The 21,955-nt window shown below is 34.4% G+C and overlaps 1 long non-coding RNA gene across 2 annotated transcripts; it reads right to left on the bottom strand.

Annotated features, from left to right (window-relative positions):
• Positions 1–1,257: 1,257 nt before the first annotated feature.
• Positions 1,258–21,448, bottom strand: LOC126812571 (uncharacterized). 2 transcript variants are annotated; one of them, XR_007675990.2, is made up of 7 exons: positions 21,233–21,448; positions 14,036–14,137; positions 12,686–12,766; positions 7,606–7,695; positions 3,544–3,603; positions 2,625–2,729; positions 1,258–1,397 (listed from the first exon to the last, which is right to left on the bottom strand). It is a non-coding gene; the product is annotated as an uncharacterized LOC126812571 (long non-coding RNA). The 2 variants fall into 2 exon arrangements; XR_008785970.1 differs by lacking the exon at positions 21,233–21,448 and adding an exon at positions 20,415–20,437.
• Between the last annotated feature and the right edge of the window lie 507 nt (positions 21,449–21,955).

Raw genomic sequence — 21,955 nt, 5'->3', positions numbered from 1 at the left:
CCCAGATCAAAGTGGTCTAGTCATTTTAAGATTTGGATAATAGAGCAAAATCACAAAAATTCAGCCATTTATTTTTCTATCTATTTATTTTATCCCTTGGTCGCATGCAAAGCACACAATTTATTTTATTCACTCACAATGTTCAGTAACAAACCTTTATAACAATGTGATCACATATTTAAAGAGATTTCAGTCATATGTTTTAAGATCTTCTGTTAATGATGATCGCTATGATTCAATTACCATTTTCAATAAATTTACAAAATTGTTAAGAATGTACAAGGCTGTTTCAAACAAACATAATAGAGAATAAATTGGCTAGTTTTGTAGTTACATCATAGCTGTTATGTGACAATTTAAAAACATCTTTAAGTACCACTAGTCATAAAAAAAATTCTTAGTGTGAAGCATGAAAAATTTATGTACATGAAAAGATTGTGAACAATGGAAGTGTGGCCATTGAAATTGTTATATCTTATTTCATGCTGAAAATAAATATTATGAGCTACCTTAAACTGAGTAACTGCCTGTGTTAAAATTAAATTGATGGCAAAAAAACAATTTTGAGGACAGCCCTGAATTTTGATACTTATCAACATTGCAATCTGAATTTCAACATCTTGCAGGTTTTTTCACATTTGTTATGTTTTGTTGGGGTTTTTTCATTAAGGATACAATTATTTTGATAAGAAATGAAACCATGCCCAAGATTTAAGAGTATATTCTCTGCCAAAATAAATGTCTGGTTTTCAAATCAAAATGACTCTGTAATCATATTATTTGTAAATTTATAAATTATTGAATATCCCAAATTAACGTGATGAAGAATAACAGATCATCACTATCTATCATGTCACATGTATTTTGTGTTTTCATGCGGCAAGTCGCAATGAATTCAATTAGTAATTCTTTCTTGCTTTACAAGTACACTGATATATTTTAAATAATGTAAAAAAAAAAAGTAAATACACATAATACGCTGAAAATTTAGGGGAAAATAACTGGTTTGATTAATTTGAAAGGTTACCTTGCTTCAAAACAAAATAAGAAAATTACTCACTTTTTCTGTTCCAAATAAATGTTTTCAAAAAATATCAATAAAGAAAAACTTAAAAGCACTGAAGGTTTTCAAGACATAATCTGCATTGATCAGATTCTCTTGATATAATCCAAACAAAACGAGGGAAAAAACCCAAACGGAACTAAAGAAAAAAAAGAGATCTAGATAAAGAGGATTTAAAGTGGAATCTAATGTTTTTATAATGTATGGTAGTTTCTTTCTGTACGGGCTTTGTAAAATTTGCATCCAAAAAATGTGATGGCAACGAGACCTGCACATAAAACAATGCCACCAATGAAAGATGCTGCATCAAAATGTTGACCAAGTGGTTTTCCGGCTGAAATGAAAAGTCAATCAATCAATTACAAATGATCCCCAAAAATCAAATATGGTGAAAAACATTGCCAGACAACAAACACTGGTATATCGCAGCAGCAACTTAAAGGGACCATGTAAGAAATACAATGTTATGTAATACTGTTCCCCATGGCAACACACTCTCACCTCGCTAGGTGATGCTTCGTTTTCGGAACTCTTCCTCAATTGTCAGACCAGCCTCTGGATAACTATGGTCTCTACAGCATCCACAAGAGGTCAAGGGCCATAACTCTGGAAGCCATTACCAGAAATTGTTGGAAATGTATAGGTGCCGTCGTCACATGTCCTTAAACACTGTGTATAAATTCATGAAGTTATGGTACGATACATGTCAATATTGAAAGGAAATGAGATCCTTGGGAGATAAACCTTTATTTCAAGTTTCATCAATATCGGATAAAAATTGTGACCTGTAGAGTATCCACAAACAAATGTGAACGAACACACGGACGGTCGGACGGACTGGGGCGATGACAATATATGTCCATATGAAAATGTGGGCATATAAAAAGTCAAACATCTCAGACTTTTTTTTTTTAAAATCCTCAGATGTTAACTGAAACCTCAACAGGGAAAACAAATTTCATAGCTAAGGGACAAAACTCTAGCAAGAAATTAATTAAACAATTTATAAAATTTTAGAAATAATGGATGATAATTAAGTCTCTATGGTGCATAAAAGATTGCATAGAAACTGGGAACAACTGTGGGAGATTTTATCAAAAATTGTTTGACCGACGAGCGACAATATACGACCACATTTCAATGTGGCCATATAATAAAAAGAACATAAAACCAAAAACATTTTCAAAATACAGTGAAGAAATCTAATGCTTTTTGTCTCCATTAGAACCTCTATCTAACTCCAAAAATAGTAGCCAATCATAATTAGCGAGTTACTGGTATGTCAGTGGATAGGATGTACATGTAGTTTTATTATCTATCAAATAGAGGCTTGTTTTTGTTCATTATTGCATGTAACGTGATAGTAAATAAACAAGTCAACAGTGAGGCTGATAACCCCCCCTGATGAACATGAGCTTACACCAACACCAGTCAACACAATTCAATATTCATCAATGATACACACACCCATTAATAGCATAAGCTACACTGCATCAAAATAATCACACGCTTTTAACATGATTAATCAGAACATTGTAAAGTATAAGAAAGTTTATCTTACTTTCTGGTACTGACGTAGATATTGCTTGTGTCGATGATGATGATGATGATGATGTTGATGTAACTATACTTGTTGGCATTAAAGATGGAGTAGTAGAACCGTTTACTGGAAATTGAAATGTAGTCTAATTCAAATTTATATACATTGGTTTAATAATATACATCAAAATTTGGGCATATAAAAACATTATTTTTCGTACAATCAAGGGCCATGTTGTCTGATATGCGTGAATATCGAAATGATCCAAGATCTTTAGGATATATTATAGGTTTCATATAAAAGTCGGATAAAAGTTTTGACCTTTAGTGGGTTCACAACCTTCGTATTACATACTTTTACACTATTTGCATACAGGGATTTTCACGAAATTCAAACTCAACCGACATAAGTGTATAACAATTAGAATGGTTTTTAAAATCGAATAAAAATTGTGACCTCTAGCGGGACCACAAGCTTAAAAGCTAAAACTGAGATTTTTCATACATAATCCAGGTCGGATACATGTATGTGCCAATATCGAAAGGTTTCAATATCTTTGGGTTATAAATATACATTTTTAAGTTTCATCAAAATCGGATAAAATTTGTGACCTTTAGAGCGTCCACAAGCTAAAAAAAATGATTTTCATGCTATCAAGGGCCATAATCCATGAAATCACCGTCCAATAAATGTCAATATCGAAACGAAAGGAACCAAGACTTTTAAGATAAAAACCTACATTTCAAGTTTTGTCAAAATCAGATAAAAACTGTGACCTGTTGAGTGTCCACAAACAAAATGTGAACAGACACACAGACGGGCGGACATGGACGACAACGATATACATCCACATGAAAATGTAGGCATATACAAATAATGTCACTAAATGGCACCAACATCAATACACTACTTATTCTTACTTAATTTGCATCATACATACCACAATGAGTTACATTACAAGGAGCTGGTTTGGTTGAATTTTTTAGCTGACACACTGTTTCTGAAGAAAAAATAATGTAAAATTCCAATTAATTTAAATATTGAAGGAGATGGTCCACAGGATAGATAACAGCGATACTACTAGAACAACTTTAACAAGCAGTTGAAATACAAGATACGCCCATATTTTGGAAGAGATGGACAGAGAACAAGATAAAAAAAAAAAGATTTTTCGAATTATCAGAGACCATAATCCATGCGACAACATCAAAAGGAACCAAGACCTTTGGATTATAAAAACATATTTTAAGTTTCATCAAAATCGGATAAAAGTTGTGAACTCTAGAGAGTCCACAAGCTAAAAATATGTGACTTTTCATACAATAAGGGACCATAATCCATGAAGTTACGGTCCGAGATCTTTGGGATACAATCAAAATTACATAGTTTCATCAAAATCGGATAAAAATTGTGATCTCTACAGCAGACAAAATTTGATGGAATTTGCGAATTGAGTTTCTTATTCAAAATCAAGCGTAAAAAACTGTTTAACAAAAGTGATTTACCGTTTAAAAGCGTTCGGTTCACCATTTATGTAAGGGGTGCAAAACTTCTATTATTAAAGATAGTCGTGATTGACCATATCAACTTTTTTTGTACCTCATTAGTAGGGAACATTTATTACTGGATGATTGTAACACTCTGGATTCACGCTGTTGATTAAAGATGGCATTGTCCGCGCAATTGTGATATTAAAAGAATGGAAACGTAAATATGATGTCAATGATAGTAAATATGATTCCGATGATCACTGATTTGATTACAAATTGAGTACAAATTTCATTCATTCATTCATGATGTTTCATTTCTCTATCTTGCGTGGCACTTTACAGGATAGGTTGATTTTTTAAAAAAAAAGCCTCCTTCATACTTTATAAGATTAGTTATTAAAGCATGCTGTAAAAAAAACCAATCATACGTTGTTGAGGATTAGCGTAATTTCTATGCTGTTTTTATTTAATTTGACGGTTGGATTTGAAGAGCAGTACTTCATATCAATTGCCCTTTTTTTTAAAATCATAATTATCTCATTTACATTGTGTGTGACCGCAACAGACGTAAAGCAGCTTTGTTCAAGAAAAATGATACATGGACAGGACAATACATGGGTGTTCAAATAGAGTATGACTAACAATGAACTGCTTCACATCATTGGATTCCCATTGAACAATAACTTTTATAGTTCTACTACCATCATTAATTATTAAAACAACACTCAGCATAACAATCATGAGATTATATGGCTTCTATACGTGTATGTTTGGCGCAATATAGCCCGATTGGAGCTGACCTGCCATTAAACAACATCTCATTTCATTTCATTTCTATACGTGTGCATTATTCTGTACAGACCATAGAATTTTATAGTCACATTGCGGCTGTCGATCATAGCCATGTTTGAAAATTGGGTTTTAAAAAATAAGCTATTTTTTGGCGTGAAAATTGATCGATGGGTTAGATCTAGTTTCAGTCATTTTTCATAGGCCTCAGTCTTGACCGGCATATACGGCCAACGTGGAACCCAGGGTCACAACCTTTGTAGAGAGAGAGAGGAATGGGGTTTAACGTCGACTCGACACAAACTAGGTCATTTTGGGACTAACATATGGTTTAATTAATTTTTTTATTTCAATAATTCGCTTGCTTGTAGGAGTCTTTAGCAGTGGGAGGAAACCGGAGGACCCGGAGAAAACCCACGAGGTTGAACAGACGACCCTACTCCTTGTCACGTACAACCGGGGATTCGAAACCCCGCAAGTTGACTAAGTGACAGACCGTATGATACAACGCGCGCGTGCTAACCATTCAGGCATATACCCCCCACCACAACCTTTGTAATGCATACTCGTTCACAATATGTATACAAAGAGTGGTTATTTTGTCAGGGACTTTCGGTCTGATTTTTACAAAATAAAAACTCAACCGTAATTAGGGTATAACAGTGATATTTTAACAGTTTTTAAAATCTGATAACAATTGTGACCTCTAAAAGGTCCACAAGTTAAAAACAATCATGGACAATAATTCAGGAAGTTACGGTCCTAACAGGGGCGTAAAAAATTTTTTGAATCCACTAGCCCAGGGCTAGTAGTCTATTGTCAGGCACTAGCCCTGCATTAATATCCACTAGTCCATAGTTTGACAAGGTACAAGATTTAATTTTCAATATTTTGGCACATGTTTTGTTGCCTGCCAACCTATTGTTTTTTTAATAAAGATCGTAAAATTGATTGCCTAATAAACGGTTCAAAAAACTACAATCCGATATTCGTTTTCATATATCTGACCTTCAAAACCAGGAATGGTAGCCACAACAATGTTTTCTTTCACTAAAGACCATATAAATACTTCATATAGCACATGTCATTTATAATATATCACGGTAAATTAACGTCCTTTAATTCCCGCTCAAAGATTTTACGTTATTATTAGCACTGACTGCAAAGCACAAGATAGCCTCGACTGATTGACAAATTAATTGTTTTACCGTATTTATTTACCTGGTCACTATAAAGATTCTCAAAATGAAACAAATCAGTTTGATGTGCTGATATAATATTAAAATAGACAGGATAGTAAAATTGTTTATAGTATCACTCGAGTGCCATGCTGCGTGCCGATAGGGTCGAAGTTGACGACACACGGGTCACTGGAACCATTCATCATGGCGTGTGTGTAATGAACACGTGTAGTAAATTCTTTGGAAATACCTGACATGTTAAATAATCAAAATTATCTTGTATTTAAAAATACAAAGGTATGCTTTCAAATATTTATGTCAGAACTAATCTAATATAAAGTATAAGTGAGTCTTTTGTTTTTAAATCAACTTGAATTCAACTGGTTTATACCTGTCCTGTCAAAGCGTCCAAGATGGAGAAATGAAATGTCAAGAATGAATGAATAGAAGGGGTACAAAAAATGTCCATATGGACATTTTACTACAGAAAATCTATTGTTATGATTGAGTTTTCCTTGGAATTTGAGAAATAAATGTGGGATGTTTTACAGTTTATTTATCTATATCGTCACTAGTTTAATTCACAAACCGGTGAAAGGGCACTAGCCCAGGACTAGTATGGCTAAATAGATCACTAGCCCGTAAGTTATTTTTGGTAGCCCCGGGCGTCGGGCTAGTGGATTTTTACAACCCTGCGGTCCTATATGCGTGAATATCGAAAGGAACCGAGATCTTAGGGATATAAACAAATATTTGAAGTTTAACCAAAATTGGATAAAAATTGTGACCTCTAGAGTGTCTATGGGCGAAAAATGTAATTTTTCGTACAATCAGGGGCCATAATTCTCGTAGAATATTTGTCTGAATGATAGAGACTAATAAAAATACAATTTTTTAGTATTGAAAAATATTTGTGACCTCAAGAGCTTCCACAAGCTAAGGACACAATTTTTCTTCAATAATAAGGGTGCATAATCCAGGAGGTTATGGTTGGATATTTGCGAATATATCGAGACGAACCGAGATCTTCGAGCTATAAACATACATTTTAAGATTCATCAAAATCGGTTAAAAACTGTAACCTCTTTAGTGTCCACAAGCTAAAAAATGATTTTTCGTACAATCAGGAACATGCCAATATCAAAATGAACCAGGATCTTTGGGAGATTAACCTGTATTTCAAGTTTTGTCAAACTCAGCTAAAAATTGTGACCTGTATAGTGTCCACAAACAAAACGTACGGAAAAGGGCGATGACAATGTACATCCACATGAAAATGTTGGCTTATAAAAATGACCAACAGTGAAAATTTTGAAGTAGAAGCCCTGGTCGAGAGCAAGACATTGCGTACCATATTGATGGAGTTCTCAGACTAACATTCTTGTGCATAGCAATATATAACTTAATGTCTTACTCTTGGCCATTAAACCACACATAATTGTGTTTAATAGATATGTGTAGTAATTATAGAATTGTGTTGTAATTGTATTCAATAGAATTGTATCCTGTATATAAATATGAAAAAGTAATTTAAAGATTAACCATTTTCTGCTGTACAATTATAAAATGAACAAGCTTCGTTTCCACAACAAGCTTCTGAATCTGTGCTGTTAACATTGCAGGGATCTGCGACTGAAAAAAAAAATACATATACTTTCATTATGAAACACAATCAGTACCGTTATCTATTAGTAAGTAGACCTTCATCGCAGAATGCTGATAGCATCCTAAGAAATATGTTACACATATCTTACATGCAATCTGAAGTGTTGAATCAAGGGTAATTGAAGTGCATAATGTGCAGCTGTGTCATACAGGTGAATTTTGATTTTTATATCTAACATTCGTTTTGTTCTCAACTGCATTAAACAGAGCACGTCTTTGCCATAATCCTTCAACTTGTTTTAATTTTTAAAAAAGAACCAATATTCCAGATCCTACTTTCATGATAACAATTAACACAAAATATGTATATAAAGTTTAGAGAAGCATATAGGAAATAAATACCAGATACTTTAATTCAAAATTGCTTAAAAACAATCATGCTGTGCTTAAATTGAGAAATTCAAAATGGCTGCAGTACAATTTTAACTTAAAGACCACGTAAGATCAAAAATCTAAATTGCATGTATGGATAGCCCATGGTTACTATATCAACTTTACGGCAAATTCATACCAATCTGATTAAAATTAAGTCCGCTGTTAACGTTTAAGTATCCCACACGCCAAAACGCTTTTCGATTTTTCAATTACGACCTTAATCCGGTTGATTGGCTGGTGACGTCACAGGCACTACACATAGGATATACATTATCTATACAATATCTCAATGTCCGTACAATATAGCACTATCAATACACACGGCAACTGGACAAGCGTCTATTGACGGTCCAATTACCACGTGACTGGCCTCATCATAATCACCGAATTATCGTCTTTCATTGGTATAGATAGATTAGACATTTGTGATTGGAATATTTTAGAGTGAATTTAAAATGCTGTATCATGCCGTAGATCAATTTAAGCTGCCTTTGTTTAAATAGGCCACGTGTCAAATGAAGATGACTCAAGAAATTAGCGCATTTACCGGTAATTTGGATAACCCTGTAATACTTGATATCCCAAACTTAAGTACAGAAATACAAATGGTGTCAGTCATTTGTCGATATATTCATTATTAGCTATATATAATAATAATAACCATTTCTATACATAAAGAACAACTACAGTGAATATGTACAATAGATCGCACTCATTTCTCTGCCAATCAACGCTTGGTATCTTATTATCATGTACCGTTCCATGTACTACGGGTGTAGTAAATGAGGTTAAACTTCGCCGTGAAAATTGCACGGGATCATTCGTGGAGTTCCTGGTGCCGTTTGGTGGGTGATTAAACTGTCAATACAATTGTAAAATACTTCTATTATAACGAAGATAACCAATGTTAGACATTATAACCTAATCGTATCAAAAACGTTAATCCATCCATCAATTAAATGTTGTTTAAACGCCAATAAACAACTTATACGAGGCTACTTGATTACAAAAAAAACGGTGAGCAATAATTATTGGGTATACAGTAATTTTAAACAACTTATTAGTAAAACTTAATTATTTTATACAATTAATGTGTGTGTGTATGATTCTACCATTAGTTCGTTCGTGAGGTATTACGCACACGTTCCACATAGAGTGATGTCTTTGATCTGGCCGGCGTAAAAAAAGATAATTACCTAATCAACATTCTTAATCCCACTAACACTCACTGCTAACACCAACGTGTAAATTAATTTATGACCCATGCCTGTATAACTTTTATAGTCGGATTGATTAATTAATGACAGATATCAACGACACTACACTTTATGTGGAAAAGCGAAGTGCTCGCAGTAAAAACCACATAGCTGGACCCGTATATTATTTACATATTAAAAGTGTTCGTCCAATAAGTTCCATATTGTAAAAAATTAATTAAGAGTTCAAGAATTCAAAGGTTAAAAGTTGCAGGCACTCTAAATTGGATCTTAAATTAAAATGAATTACAAAACAAATTATTCCGTAGTCAATTGTTTTATTTAATTAGGGGGATTAAGGAATCCTTCAGACGTTAAAGAATACACACGCCGGCAGTATATAGGTCATTAAGGAATAAACATTCCGAATGCACTGTGACGTCACTGGCGTCTTAGGGGATTAAGAGTGTTTTCAATAATTGGCAAAGTCGTTTTTACGGAAGGTCTATTTTTACGACTTTGAGTGAAGATAACTGAATTAATTTCAACCAGATTGGCGTGAACTTGCCGTAAAGTGGATATAGTAACCATTGGCTACACGTATCCCAAAGTTTCCAAGCCCATCTTATGTGCACTTTAAGTAAGTGTGCTGTATAGGAGGATCCTAATAGTTATTGTCTGCAATCACACAAAATCAGATAACCAATCAAAATTTCATTTTAAAAAAAACACCTTAAATTATTGAGTAGAACAAAATTTCTATACACTGGTGAAAGAAGGCTTTCGAATTACCGCCGTATAATAGTTTGCCTTCTTTATCCAGTGACACATGTAATATTAACAAAGTTTTCATAATCGATGAGCAGAATCCTTGTTGTAGTTAACGGTACTATCAGAAGTAGTTTAGTATCAGAAACTGTCTTCCATCATCCAAGCTGAACACATGTTACAATGATTCAATGCAGTTATTTTACTTCAAAATATTGCTAGCTGGTCAATTTTTGATGTACCAGTAGAAATATGCATTTCATTCACTCCTGATAAGCAAGATATTTTTTAAAGAATATAATAAACATAACGCTAACGCTACAATATACGTCCACATTCCAATTCTGCTTTGATTGACAAGGTACTTTGTCAAGAAGGCTAGGCTTTTGGTTTGTTTAGCGTTGAGGGTCGTGCATCAACATCAATAGTTCCTGTCCTTAGAGTATAACTTATTAATAAGTATACCAAGATAATGCATTCAGAATTGTGCCTTTCACATTCCAAAGGCAAAAAGTGGGCGTGACTCTGCTCCTGGGGGTTGAGACATTCACCAAAATCAATAGTGGACTCCCTAAGGCAATAAGGAATACATATGCCAAGTACCGAGCGGCTTCATTAAGAATTGCGACCTGGGAGTCGGCTAAGCAGTTATCCTGAGGCTATAAGGAATACATAACCCAAGTTTAAAGACGAATGACACCCAAACATAAGACTTTTTAAAAATGTACATCCTGAAAACGCACATGTACTTGCAGTTACATGAATTTATAATTTATTTAGTGTGAGAGAGAGAGAGAGAGAGAGAGAGACATTGTCATTGCAGTACCAAAAGGTCTTTAGCAGTGGGAGGAAAGGGGGAGAAAACGGTGGTTTGAAACGTCAACAAATAACCGGTATAAATACTTCTAACACTTACAAAGCGTTCTGAAAAATAAGTTGAACAAAGGCTCTCAGAAACCACTCACAAAAACCCGAATGTTACATGGGTGACAACTATTTAAAGCATATCACGTCAGTTTGACATTGTTAAATGGAGTTTGACATTGTTAAATGGAGTTATCTCCCCAAAATCGGGCATGCACCCAAAAGAAAAGGGACCAACCTCAGGGTATAAGGAATATGTATTTTAAGTTTCAAGATGATCGATTTAGAATTGTGGCCTGTAGGCGACACACAAAAAGAAAATTGGCATGGCTCTGCCCCTGGGGGTTGGGCATGTAGGGCCTACTCCAAATGATAAGGATGTTCCAAATGATAGGAATGTTCCTTAGGGTACAAAGAATAAGTATATAAAGTGTGGCTCTGCCCCTGGGGGTTGGGCATGTACCCCAAACGATAGGGATGTTCCTTAGGGTACAAAGAATGTGTATGCAAGATTATAAGTTAAGAAATGTGGCCTGTAGACGACAAACAAACAAATACTAGAAATGGGCGTGGCTCTGCCCCTGGGGGTCGGGCATGCACCAAAAACAATAGGGATCTTCCTTGGGGTATAAGGAATAAGTATACCAAGTTTGAAGAAAATCCAGTAAGAATTGCGCCCTGTAGGCGACACAAAGACACACGAAAAGAAAATGGGAAATGGGCGTGGCTCTGCCCCTGGGGGTTGGGCATGTACCCCAAACGATAGGGATGTTCCTTAGGGTACAAAGAATGTGTATGCAAGATTATAAGTTAAGAAATGTGGCCTGTAGACGACAAACAAACAAATACTAGAAATGGGCGTGGCTCTGCCCCTGGGGGTCGGGCATGCACCAAAAACAATAGGGATCTTCCTTGGGGTATAAGGAATAAGTATACCAAGTTTGAAGAAAATCCAGTAAGAATTGCGCCCTGTAGGCGACACAAAGACACACGAAAAGAAAATGGGCGTGGCTCTGCCCCTGGGGGTTGGGCATGCACCCCAAACGATAGGGATGTTCCTTAGGGTACAAAGAATGTGTATGCAAAGTTTCAAGATTATTAGTTAAGAAATGTGGCCTGTAGACGACAAACAAACAAATACTAGAAATGGGCGTGGCTCTGCCCCGGGGGGTCGGGCATGCACCAAAAACAATAGGGATCTTCCTTGGGGTATAAGGAATAAGTATACCAAGTTTGAAGAAAATCCATGAAGAATTGCGCCCTGTAGGCGAACCACAGACACACACACACACACACACACACACACACACACACACATACATACACACACACACACACACAGACAGGGGCGACGGCATAATACGTTCACATTATGAATGTGGACGTATAAAAATTGTTAGTATTATCCCAATCTTAAATTAAACTGTAAATACATATATATTTATAGTGTTTTATGATATAATTCATTGAAAGTCTAATTTTATGGCATATGAATTGATTGACAACTACATGGTCAATTTCACTGACATTTAGACTGGCTATATGACTGAAACATAAGCCTGTATCCAATGATATATATATCTAGGGATGTAGTGTGCTATTGTGATTTGTTTACCCAATATGTGACAATGTTCCTAAAATACAATAATGAGCCTGGCATTATCAATAGATCTACATATTTGCTTTCTTGTATTGCAATGATACATTTTGACATACATGTAATTAATTTCTGTAATCTATCAATAGCTACTTACCAAATTTGCAGATGGTCTGATTTATATTCAATGTACCATTGGTATTGCACGTTGTTTCCGTTGTTGTCAAGTTTACACAGACTAAATATAAAATAAATTTCAATGTCTAATCACTCAAAAACATAAACTTAGAATTGGTAAAATTTGGGTCGCCAAGTGCATATTGCTTTGAGCGTAACAAGGTAAGAAGATCAGTTTAATAGTGTTAAATATTACTCTCTGACTGACAGAAAAAACACACTTTCAAATACATAAAAGATAGTTTGTTTGTTTGCTTGCTATAGTAAACTAAATGGTCGACCTTACAAATCTTATAAGATCTTAAAAAACTTAACTTACATATAATCTTCTTAAAGCGAGAATTTCATATTTTTTAAGAAAGTCCAAACATAATTATTTCTATGTCTTTTGCTCAATAAGTTGTCAACACACTATTATACGATCATAGGTATCATTCTCACACTTAAAAAATCATTCACCCCGGAAATAATAACACAATAACCTCCCTTGTTTTTCTATTTCCCCCCATGGAATAGCTATCTTCAAATGTTTGAATTTGAAGTTGAAAATGATATTTTTGCCAATTTCTCAACTGGCAATAGTGAATTATAAGATTAATAGGATTATTCTTTAACAAGTTAGGACTGTTTATAGATACCATCTATTTTAAGGCTTTATTTTGATACATTTTAAAAATATAACTTAAAAATATGAAATTATCGCTTTAAAACTTCATAATATCCAGTATTTTGCATAGTATTTACAATTTAAGGATGAAAGTAACAATCGATGTTTATTGCATTATTATGAATGGAGATAAACTCATCTACAGACAAATTTTTAACCCATGCAACTGTGCGTAACACAGATAGCAATATATAATCAAAGTAGAAATATGTGTACTATATGAACCAGGAACCATGCATGATGTCATCGCAGCCATCTTGGAATTGTGAAATCATACCAAAAATCAAAGTCTGGATGTGCAATGGTCCAAGGGACCAGCATGTCAAGTTCCATGTCAATCATCTTTGAAATGTAGGAGGCTTGGGCTTTTTTTGAACAAGAACAGCAAGATGAGTTGGGCTTGGGGCACAATTCCTGGTCCAAAAATCTAAATTGTCACCATATAATATCTAAAAATACACAATGCTCTTACATCAGCAACATTGACACCGTTTGGATTTTTTAGCCCAGAATATTACACTTTTCATTTTTGACTTCAAAAGATTTTACAGACCACTCTAGTCATCGAACGATGCATTGGCAAATGAAATAAGTGAATTATTGGAGGAAGTATGAGGTTTTAAACACTGTCTATTGAATATATATATATAGCTATGAACATACCACTTGTATTTCCACTATCTGTTGTACAATTGGTTAACATACATTCCAAAACAGATGAACAACATTTGTCATTAGTTTGGTTTGAACATGTATCAGCTGAAACTAAAAACATCATATAACAAATTAGACTAGAAAATTTGGTCTTTACTTGGCTGTGAATTTGTGGCTCAAACATTCAGAAGGCTATAATACTTAGTCCTATGTACCCAAATGAAAAAATATATATTCACGCCAACAACCAAACAAACTTCAATATCTATAAAGAGAGAGAGAGAAATGGGGTTTAACGTCCACTCGACACAAACTAGGTCATTTCGGGACTAACATATGGTTTAATTTTTTTATTTCAATAATTCGCTTGCGCGTATGGGTCTTTAGCAGTGGGAGGAAACCGGAGGACCCGGAGAAAACCCATGAGGTTGGACAAGTGAGCCTACTCCTTGTCACATAAAAACGGGGAATCTCAATATCTATAAAAAATATGATCAACGTAAAGTTTGCATCCTCTGTAGACGATATACATTGTAAATAAGCTAATGCCACCTATAATTGTTGTATGAATGATAAAAAAAACAACCTTGGATGGGCCTTATTATAGTCAATTAAATCCATGCCGGGAGACTATCTGCCCTTAAAAGTAAAGGACAATATTGGTGTCAGTCATTATTATATATGTTACAGAACTGGTTAAACACATTTCAAAAATAATTTTAACAGTAACACAGAGATCATTGCTACGGTAGATGTGTAACAAACACTTTAAATAAACAGGAAGTGACGACAAAAATGACAAACACGAGTTATCTTTCAATATAATAAGTAACTGAAGTAACAAGCGATAACAGACACACGATCCAATTTGTTGAAAATGAAAAGTTGTTATATGAGACGGTGAGAGGATATCTGACAATTCAAAAATAGTTGGCTGTCACAAGAAAAGAGAAAACAAGAAAAATAGGAAAATGCTGTGCATTCTCTTTTTTTATTTGTTTTGTACTTAATAAAAACATGAGAATGCACAGACTTTTTTAATTTGTTTGTACCATTAAAATACTCTGAATTGAAACCTTTGTACTGTCGGGCTTGAAACTGCATCACTTGATTTGTTATCGCATAAATGTTTGGTCCCATGTTTACAAACTCTGTCTTGATGCCAAATTGATTTGCATTAATGACACCCAGCATTATTGTGAATTTCCTTAAATTTATTTTGCTTTTTGATTCATGTATGTTTGTGTGATTTTATTACCCTACTTTTGACCTGGTATGTGTGGTACATGTACTTATAATGTGAATTCACAAATTTAACATAGTCAACATGCCTACCTATAGAAAAGCTGATACAAATCCTGTAAATAATTATTGTGTGAGACTGTTAGCCCTAATAACATGAATACAGTAATAGACCATTCAGGATTAACAAAAAACAACAATATAAAATATATGTTGCTTTACACCTAGCTTGTTAAGTTGACTGAATTTGAATATACAATGTAATCATCCTAAGATGTACATGTATATTACATTTACATTTTGATATACTCACTAAACCATGCATTTACAAACAAGCTGTTGCCATGCAAGATACGCCCACATTTTGCAAGAGATGGACAGAGTACAAGCTAAAAAAAAAAGAAGTGATTTTTCGTACAATCAGAGGCCAGAATCTAGGAAGTTACAGTCCGTTATGTGCAGATATCAAAAGGAAATGAAATCTCTGGAATATGGATATAAACATATAAATATTCTGACCTCTAGAGGGTCCACGACCACAACCTTGGTATTACACTGAAACATGACACAATATATGGAATACAGCAAGTTACTTGAAGAATCAATCTAATACGTATGGGTGATGGGTCAGTTCTTGGTAACTTAATGGTAGGTGTCGGGAGGCTATAGTGGAAATGATGGTTTTATTGATTACCTGCTTAGGATACTGGTTAAATGTGGAGAAGACTTGTCTGAGGTGTTCAATTTCATGCTGTAGTAGATCATAGTCACAGATATTGAGGGCGTGGTTAGTGAGTGTTGTAATGATTGCTTTCTTGGTTTGGAAAGGGTGGTTGGATTTAAAATGGAGATACTGATCGGTGTGGATCGGTATCTATAAACAGTATAAACTGAAATACGGAGAGAGCTGTTGATTCTTTGGACATTTACATCTAAGTAGGGGAGGCTATTGTCTGTTTCCAATTCCATTGTGAACTTAAAGATGGGTTCCCGCGTACAAACTGGGTGATTTAATGGTATATATGGACCAAAAACATATTCAAACTAATTAATTTGTCATAATTATGCTTCAAATCCTTCTCAAACATTGTAATTGCGAAGGAATGTCCTGCTATTAAAATTCGATCAAACCAGGCCATGTTTACTTCACGTCTTGGGAGTCAGAGGAGAATTCATTGCATACATAAGACGATGTTGTCTTTAATCGCTTACTATTTATTACAAATATCGAACCCTAATTAAATTCTCTTCACGTCTTGGGACTCAGAGGAGAATTCATTGCATACATAAGACGATGTTGTCTTTAATCGCTTACTATTTATTACAAATATCGAATCCTAATTAAATTCTCGGATTATCCAGTACCCGCGTCTTTTTCCGTCATTTTTATCTCAGAAAGTATTGTACGTCTAACTCTTCATAAAGTTTATCAACTTGTACATCAAGCGCTCAATGTTCGCTTGTGACCTTTGACATCACACATGCAGAAGTTCTTAATCGTCGGGCTGTTGATTAGGGGAATCCTTATATTTTTGTCCTGTATACGCTCCATGAATGTTTTTCGGGGAATCCAGTATTTTTCTAGTAAGATTGGATATCTCTACTTTCCATATATACCAAAATTGCCATACTTTTATTGGAAATAACCACCGGATAAATACTTTTCTGGGAACCCATCTTTAAGAACTTAATTTCGATGTGCTATGCGTTCATGTCATTTAATAGGGCAAGGGGCTAATCTCCATTGTTCAGCATGACAAAAGTGTTGTCAACTCTTCTGTACCAGCAAAGGGGTTTGATGGGTGATGAATTGAGGGCCTGTTGTTCAAAGGCTGAGATAAACTTTAGCTAACAGAGGGGATAGTGGGCTTCCCAATGGACAATCCTCTAGTTTGTTCATAGATGTCGTCTCCCCATGTGAAGTAGGAAGACGAAATACAGGAACTTACTGTCCAATATGCGAGAATATCGAAAGGAACAAGATCTGTGGGTTGTAAACAAACATTTCAAGTTTCATCAAAATCAGATAAAAATTGTGACCTCTTAGAGTGTCCACAAGCTAAAAACCAAAACATGTTTTTCCGTACAATCATGGGTCATAATCGATGAAGTTATGGTGCGATACATGCCAATATCTAAACGAACTAAGATCTTTTGAAGATAAACCTATATTTCAAGTTTCGTCAAAATCAGATTAAAATTATGACCTTATGATCTAAAAATATCTACTCAAATATATTGTGCAGATTTCACAATAGTGGGACATACACATACATGTACACCTTTAGTTTATTCTTCTCTGAACAATGATGAACTTGGGCAATGAATAAGACTTTTATGGCAATTTTAAAATGAAAAATTTTCATATGTATAAGATCCATTGAAGTCATAATTCTATTTCTAGCTCACGCTTGCTACAAATGTATATATATATATATCACAAACATGACCTTCAAATAGCATAGATTTCACTATCTATGACATGATATAAACAATAATAGCCAAACTTTTAGAGATAGGTTGCCAGGCAACAAAACATAGGCCTACCTCAGCTAAATCATCCGAGTGGTCAATAAGAGTTGTCACATATTTATATACTTGTAGGGTGGGGGGGGGGGCATTTACAAAATCATTTCATACAGATCAGATTATATTTTACGTCGTCTGAGGTTTCAAAAGGTTCTACAAATTGAAACAAGGGACTTAACTCTACAAGTAAATTACAGAAATTGTTCAAATTTGACAGGATCTTTCGTCTTACTAATTTAAATAATGCTCATAAACTTCATACTCTAGATGTAATTAACAGAAATTTCTGAAATTCAAAAGACTAATTTAAAGCGAGAATTGCATATTTTCTAAGAGAGTCAAAACATAATTATTTCTACATCTATTACTTAACAGGTTGTCAAATCTCATAGAATCAAGTCTATGAATTCACAGACTTTCTGCTGTGTTCAATTTTTCTTGATCTTTATCAGGAATTTCTTTAACAATGATTGGTACACACAGGTATATTAAAATGGAATGCTATACATGTATATGGGGGGAATGGCCAGATTTTTTAAACTTTATATTACTGCTGTGCTTATTAAATCGAGTGCTGAAAGGAGTAATGGTTTGGCCTACATGTACATATTGCATTATACAGGTTTTACATGTTAAACAATAAACAACAAAAGTACTGGCACAATTGACAGGGTCTCTAATCTTGAATGATTTTATGTCTTCTTCTTGATTTGTACACATAGTCTCAAAGGTTGACATTAATAATGTTATTATTGTCAGTAGTTCTCAACTTAAAGTAGCTAAGTCTCTAACTCAATATCATCCAAAATCTTCAACATTGAAAACACGATTTATTTTTCAAATTAAATCAACATTGATGTTGTGATCTTACCGGCAAAAGATGGGCTTTTGATATCCAATATTTAAGACAAAAAAAACATTTTACCATTGGTACACGAATCGTGTACCATAATGCGCTTCAGCCCAGTTGTATCAAGAGACTCGAGGGACGAGGCTAGACACATGGTGCACTAAATCAAACGGCACATGTAGACTGGAATAACCAGATGCTAGAAATTTGCACTCGATTGAGACTGCTAGCTTATTCCGCCGAACAAACCCGATTTGAAATTGGAGTAAAAACGGAAACCATTAAATGTAAATCAGTTTGTATACATTCGTATTACAGTATGCGTTGCGACCCATTTTTGTCAATTTCTAGGTCCCAAATATTAGCGATTTAGCTCCTTTAAATTCTGTCAAAATATTGCCATTGGTGTGGTTCCTTCTCTCTGCTAGTATTATTTTGCTGTTATCCATAATTTTTGTCATTCGCGAACTCGTGTCTAAAATACTTCGGTCTTTAGTCATTTGGTGAAGGTGAGGGTCAAGGGTCAAAGGTGCATAGCCATGGAATAATCTTCACATTAGTATCAGTCTTGGATTGGTAGGTCAATAATTCAGCCCAAGTCTTCTGATCTGCTCTTTGAAATGCCTTTGTATAATTTTCTTGGGAGTTCTGGATTGTTTAAGATAGGATGCAAAACTTTTTAGGTTTGATTGGGATGACAATTTGATGGTGGAAGATAATGATGGCAATCTGTTTTCTTGGAATATAGATTTGTCTCGAACTTACATGTATCCCTTTCTTTGACAACTTTCACATCTAAGATTCTAAGGAATTAACTAAGTTGCTATTTATATCCATAGTAAATTTGATCTTTGGATGTTGTTGATTGAATGTTGAAACGAAATTATTACATAAGTATCATCAATGAATCTGCATGAAATATCTGGTTTATTAGGTAATGGTTCATAGTAGGTCCAGTATGACATATAAATGTGAGCATATGTCACAGCAAACGGAGCTCCCATGGCGGTCCCAAATATTTGTCTATAAAATATACCACAAAATTTGAATTCATTGTTGTGAAGAACAAAATCTGCTATTTGTAGAATTGATTCTCAGTCTTCATTGATCACAACTTTAGTTTCATGTAATGCGTGTTCCAGTGCTTCTAAACTTCAGAAATAACAATATTCTGATATAAACTGATAACATCAAGAGTCATAAGATTGCCATTTTTAGGAATAGATCCGTTGTTTATAGCATCTGTCTTTTGAAGTTAACTTTAAAATGGCACATTATCTTTGTGTTTTTTAGAGTTGTGGAAATTATAGCAAAGAGAGGGGATATAGTGTGCCGCTGGTTCTCTTCCGTCAAAATTATTCTCGATCAGATTAAATGAGAAAGGGCAGATACAACTGACCACAGGGCTCAGTTTGTATTTGATAACCAAAGCCGAAAAATGAATATTACAAGGTTTGTGTGAACCTACATGTATATCTTTGACCTGGCCAACATACAAAAGATAATTACCTAATCAGCGTTCTCAATCCCACTAGCACTCCTAACATCGAGGTGTTAATTAATTTATGATCGTATGGTTGTGCAACTTTTAGTCGGTATTGATTAATCTGAGATATTATTACCGACACGTGTACACTTGCTATATAAATACACAAACATAGTTAGAATTAGATGCCTCTGTGGTCTTAAGTTTTCTCAGAACAACTCAAACAATCCCACCCAGTTGCAAGAAATCTAAAAAAATCTGACCTTGTCCGATGTATTTACCTTTTACTGGAGTTATGAACAAACAAACGGACAGCCCAAGAGAAAAATCAACAATATAGGTCTACTTGCAGGCTATAATGACTAATGTTTTCTTAGTTTGGGAGTTGGAGATACATGTACATGTAAAAACATTGTCATTTTTCAACTACCCGGTATCTTTAATAAAGAGAATACTGAGAAGTTGCAATTCCAAGTAGACATCATGAATTCTTGAAACAAAGCCAGGATAACAACCTTAAATAGTACAGCAACCACAATATATTTTACTATTATTATAATATTAATGTATTCATTAGCCCAGTCGGAGCAAAACAGTAGGACATTAAACCCCATTTTGATTTCATTTCATTTCGTAAATATATTATAAATCCCAAAACAAACTGCACTGACGGTTATCATGTTATTTCTACATTGCTACTTGAAAGTCTAAATAATAGGGCAAGTGGTCTTCGGTGGTAAAAAGATGTCTACATTTCACTAATATGACCGTAATTCATAATAGTTTCACTAATATATTATTAACTACGCACTGACGTCCTGTTTTTCAGTTAAAAATGAACCCATTCAATTAAATCGGACCATTATATCCACTACAGGTTATCCTTATAAACTGTTTATACCATATATAGTAACAGTTCGGTGCTGGGTAAGATGCCTCTGGCCAAAAAAGGTCGCACGATATAGACAGAATGAAACTCAATCTTGAAAGTTAAAGTTGTCGCCTGGCTTCTTCTGGCCATGCCCTGTGGAGGAAAAGTTAATAAAACACAATCGTCGTTGAATCGAATCTGAAGATCACTATTATTATTGATACTTACCACCACCATTAGATACATCAGTCAAAGTAATTAAATAAACTGCATATGCTACAAATACGCTTGTTAACAAATTGGTTATCATTTTGTCAGACTTAACTCGAGATTTTCTTTCTTTTTCCAGGAAGAAAATAGCTCTGTGACTATTATTATTTCTCTCTTTCAACGTGTGTCATGTGACAGCGCACTCTACCGTCACAAATAACTTTGGACCAATTCCGCAGAAAAGTTGAATATTAATAATAATAATAATAAAAATGTTCAGAAGTTATACTGTACAACACAAGTATTTGTATATGTGTATCCTTCTTAAAATTCAGTTCATCCAAAACTGAACTCCGCAATTTAAGATAATTACTTAATGATAAGGTGGTAAAGGGAGAAAACCTGTTTTAATAGCTGGATAAAGACCACTGTTGATTTATCCTTTGACGAGTACTGACCATAAATCGACAGAATATTAATCTTTTTACACCCTTTTCTAAGAAGAAGTAAATATCAAAGTAGCACAACTATCACTAAACTTTGCTCTACTGGACAGAAGAATAATTTCATATCGTATCATAAACTTTTGACAAAAACTTCCACGGTGGATATGCCTAAGGTACCAATATAGGATATGAATAACCTCACCAGCAACAAATGTTTGGAAAGCCCCCCCCCCCCCCTCGGTCTTTAAATGATCGGAAAAAAACTGAGAATGAAACATTCAGTAAAGGTTTCAAG

Source organism: Patella vulgata, chromosome 2, assembly GCF_932274485.2.
Source record: "Patella vulgata chromosome 2, xgPatVulg1.2, whole genome shotgun sequence".
NCBI classification, from domain to species: Eukaryota; Metazoa; Mollusca; class Gastropoda; family Patellidae; genus Patella; species Patella vulgata.
This window is presented reverse-complemented; position numbering and strand designations above follow the sequence as displayed.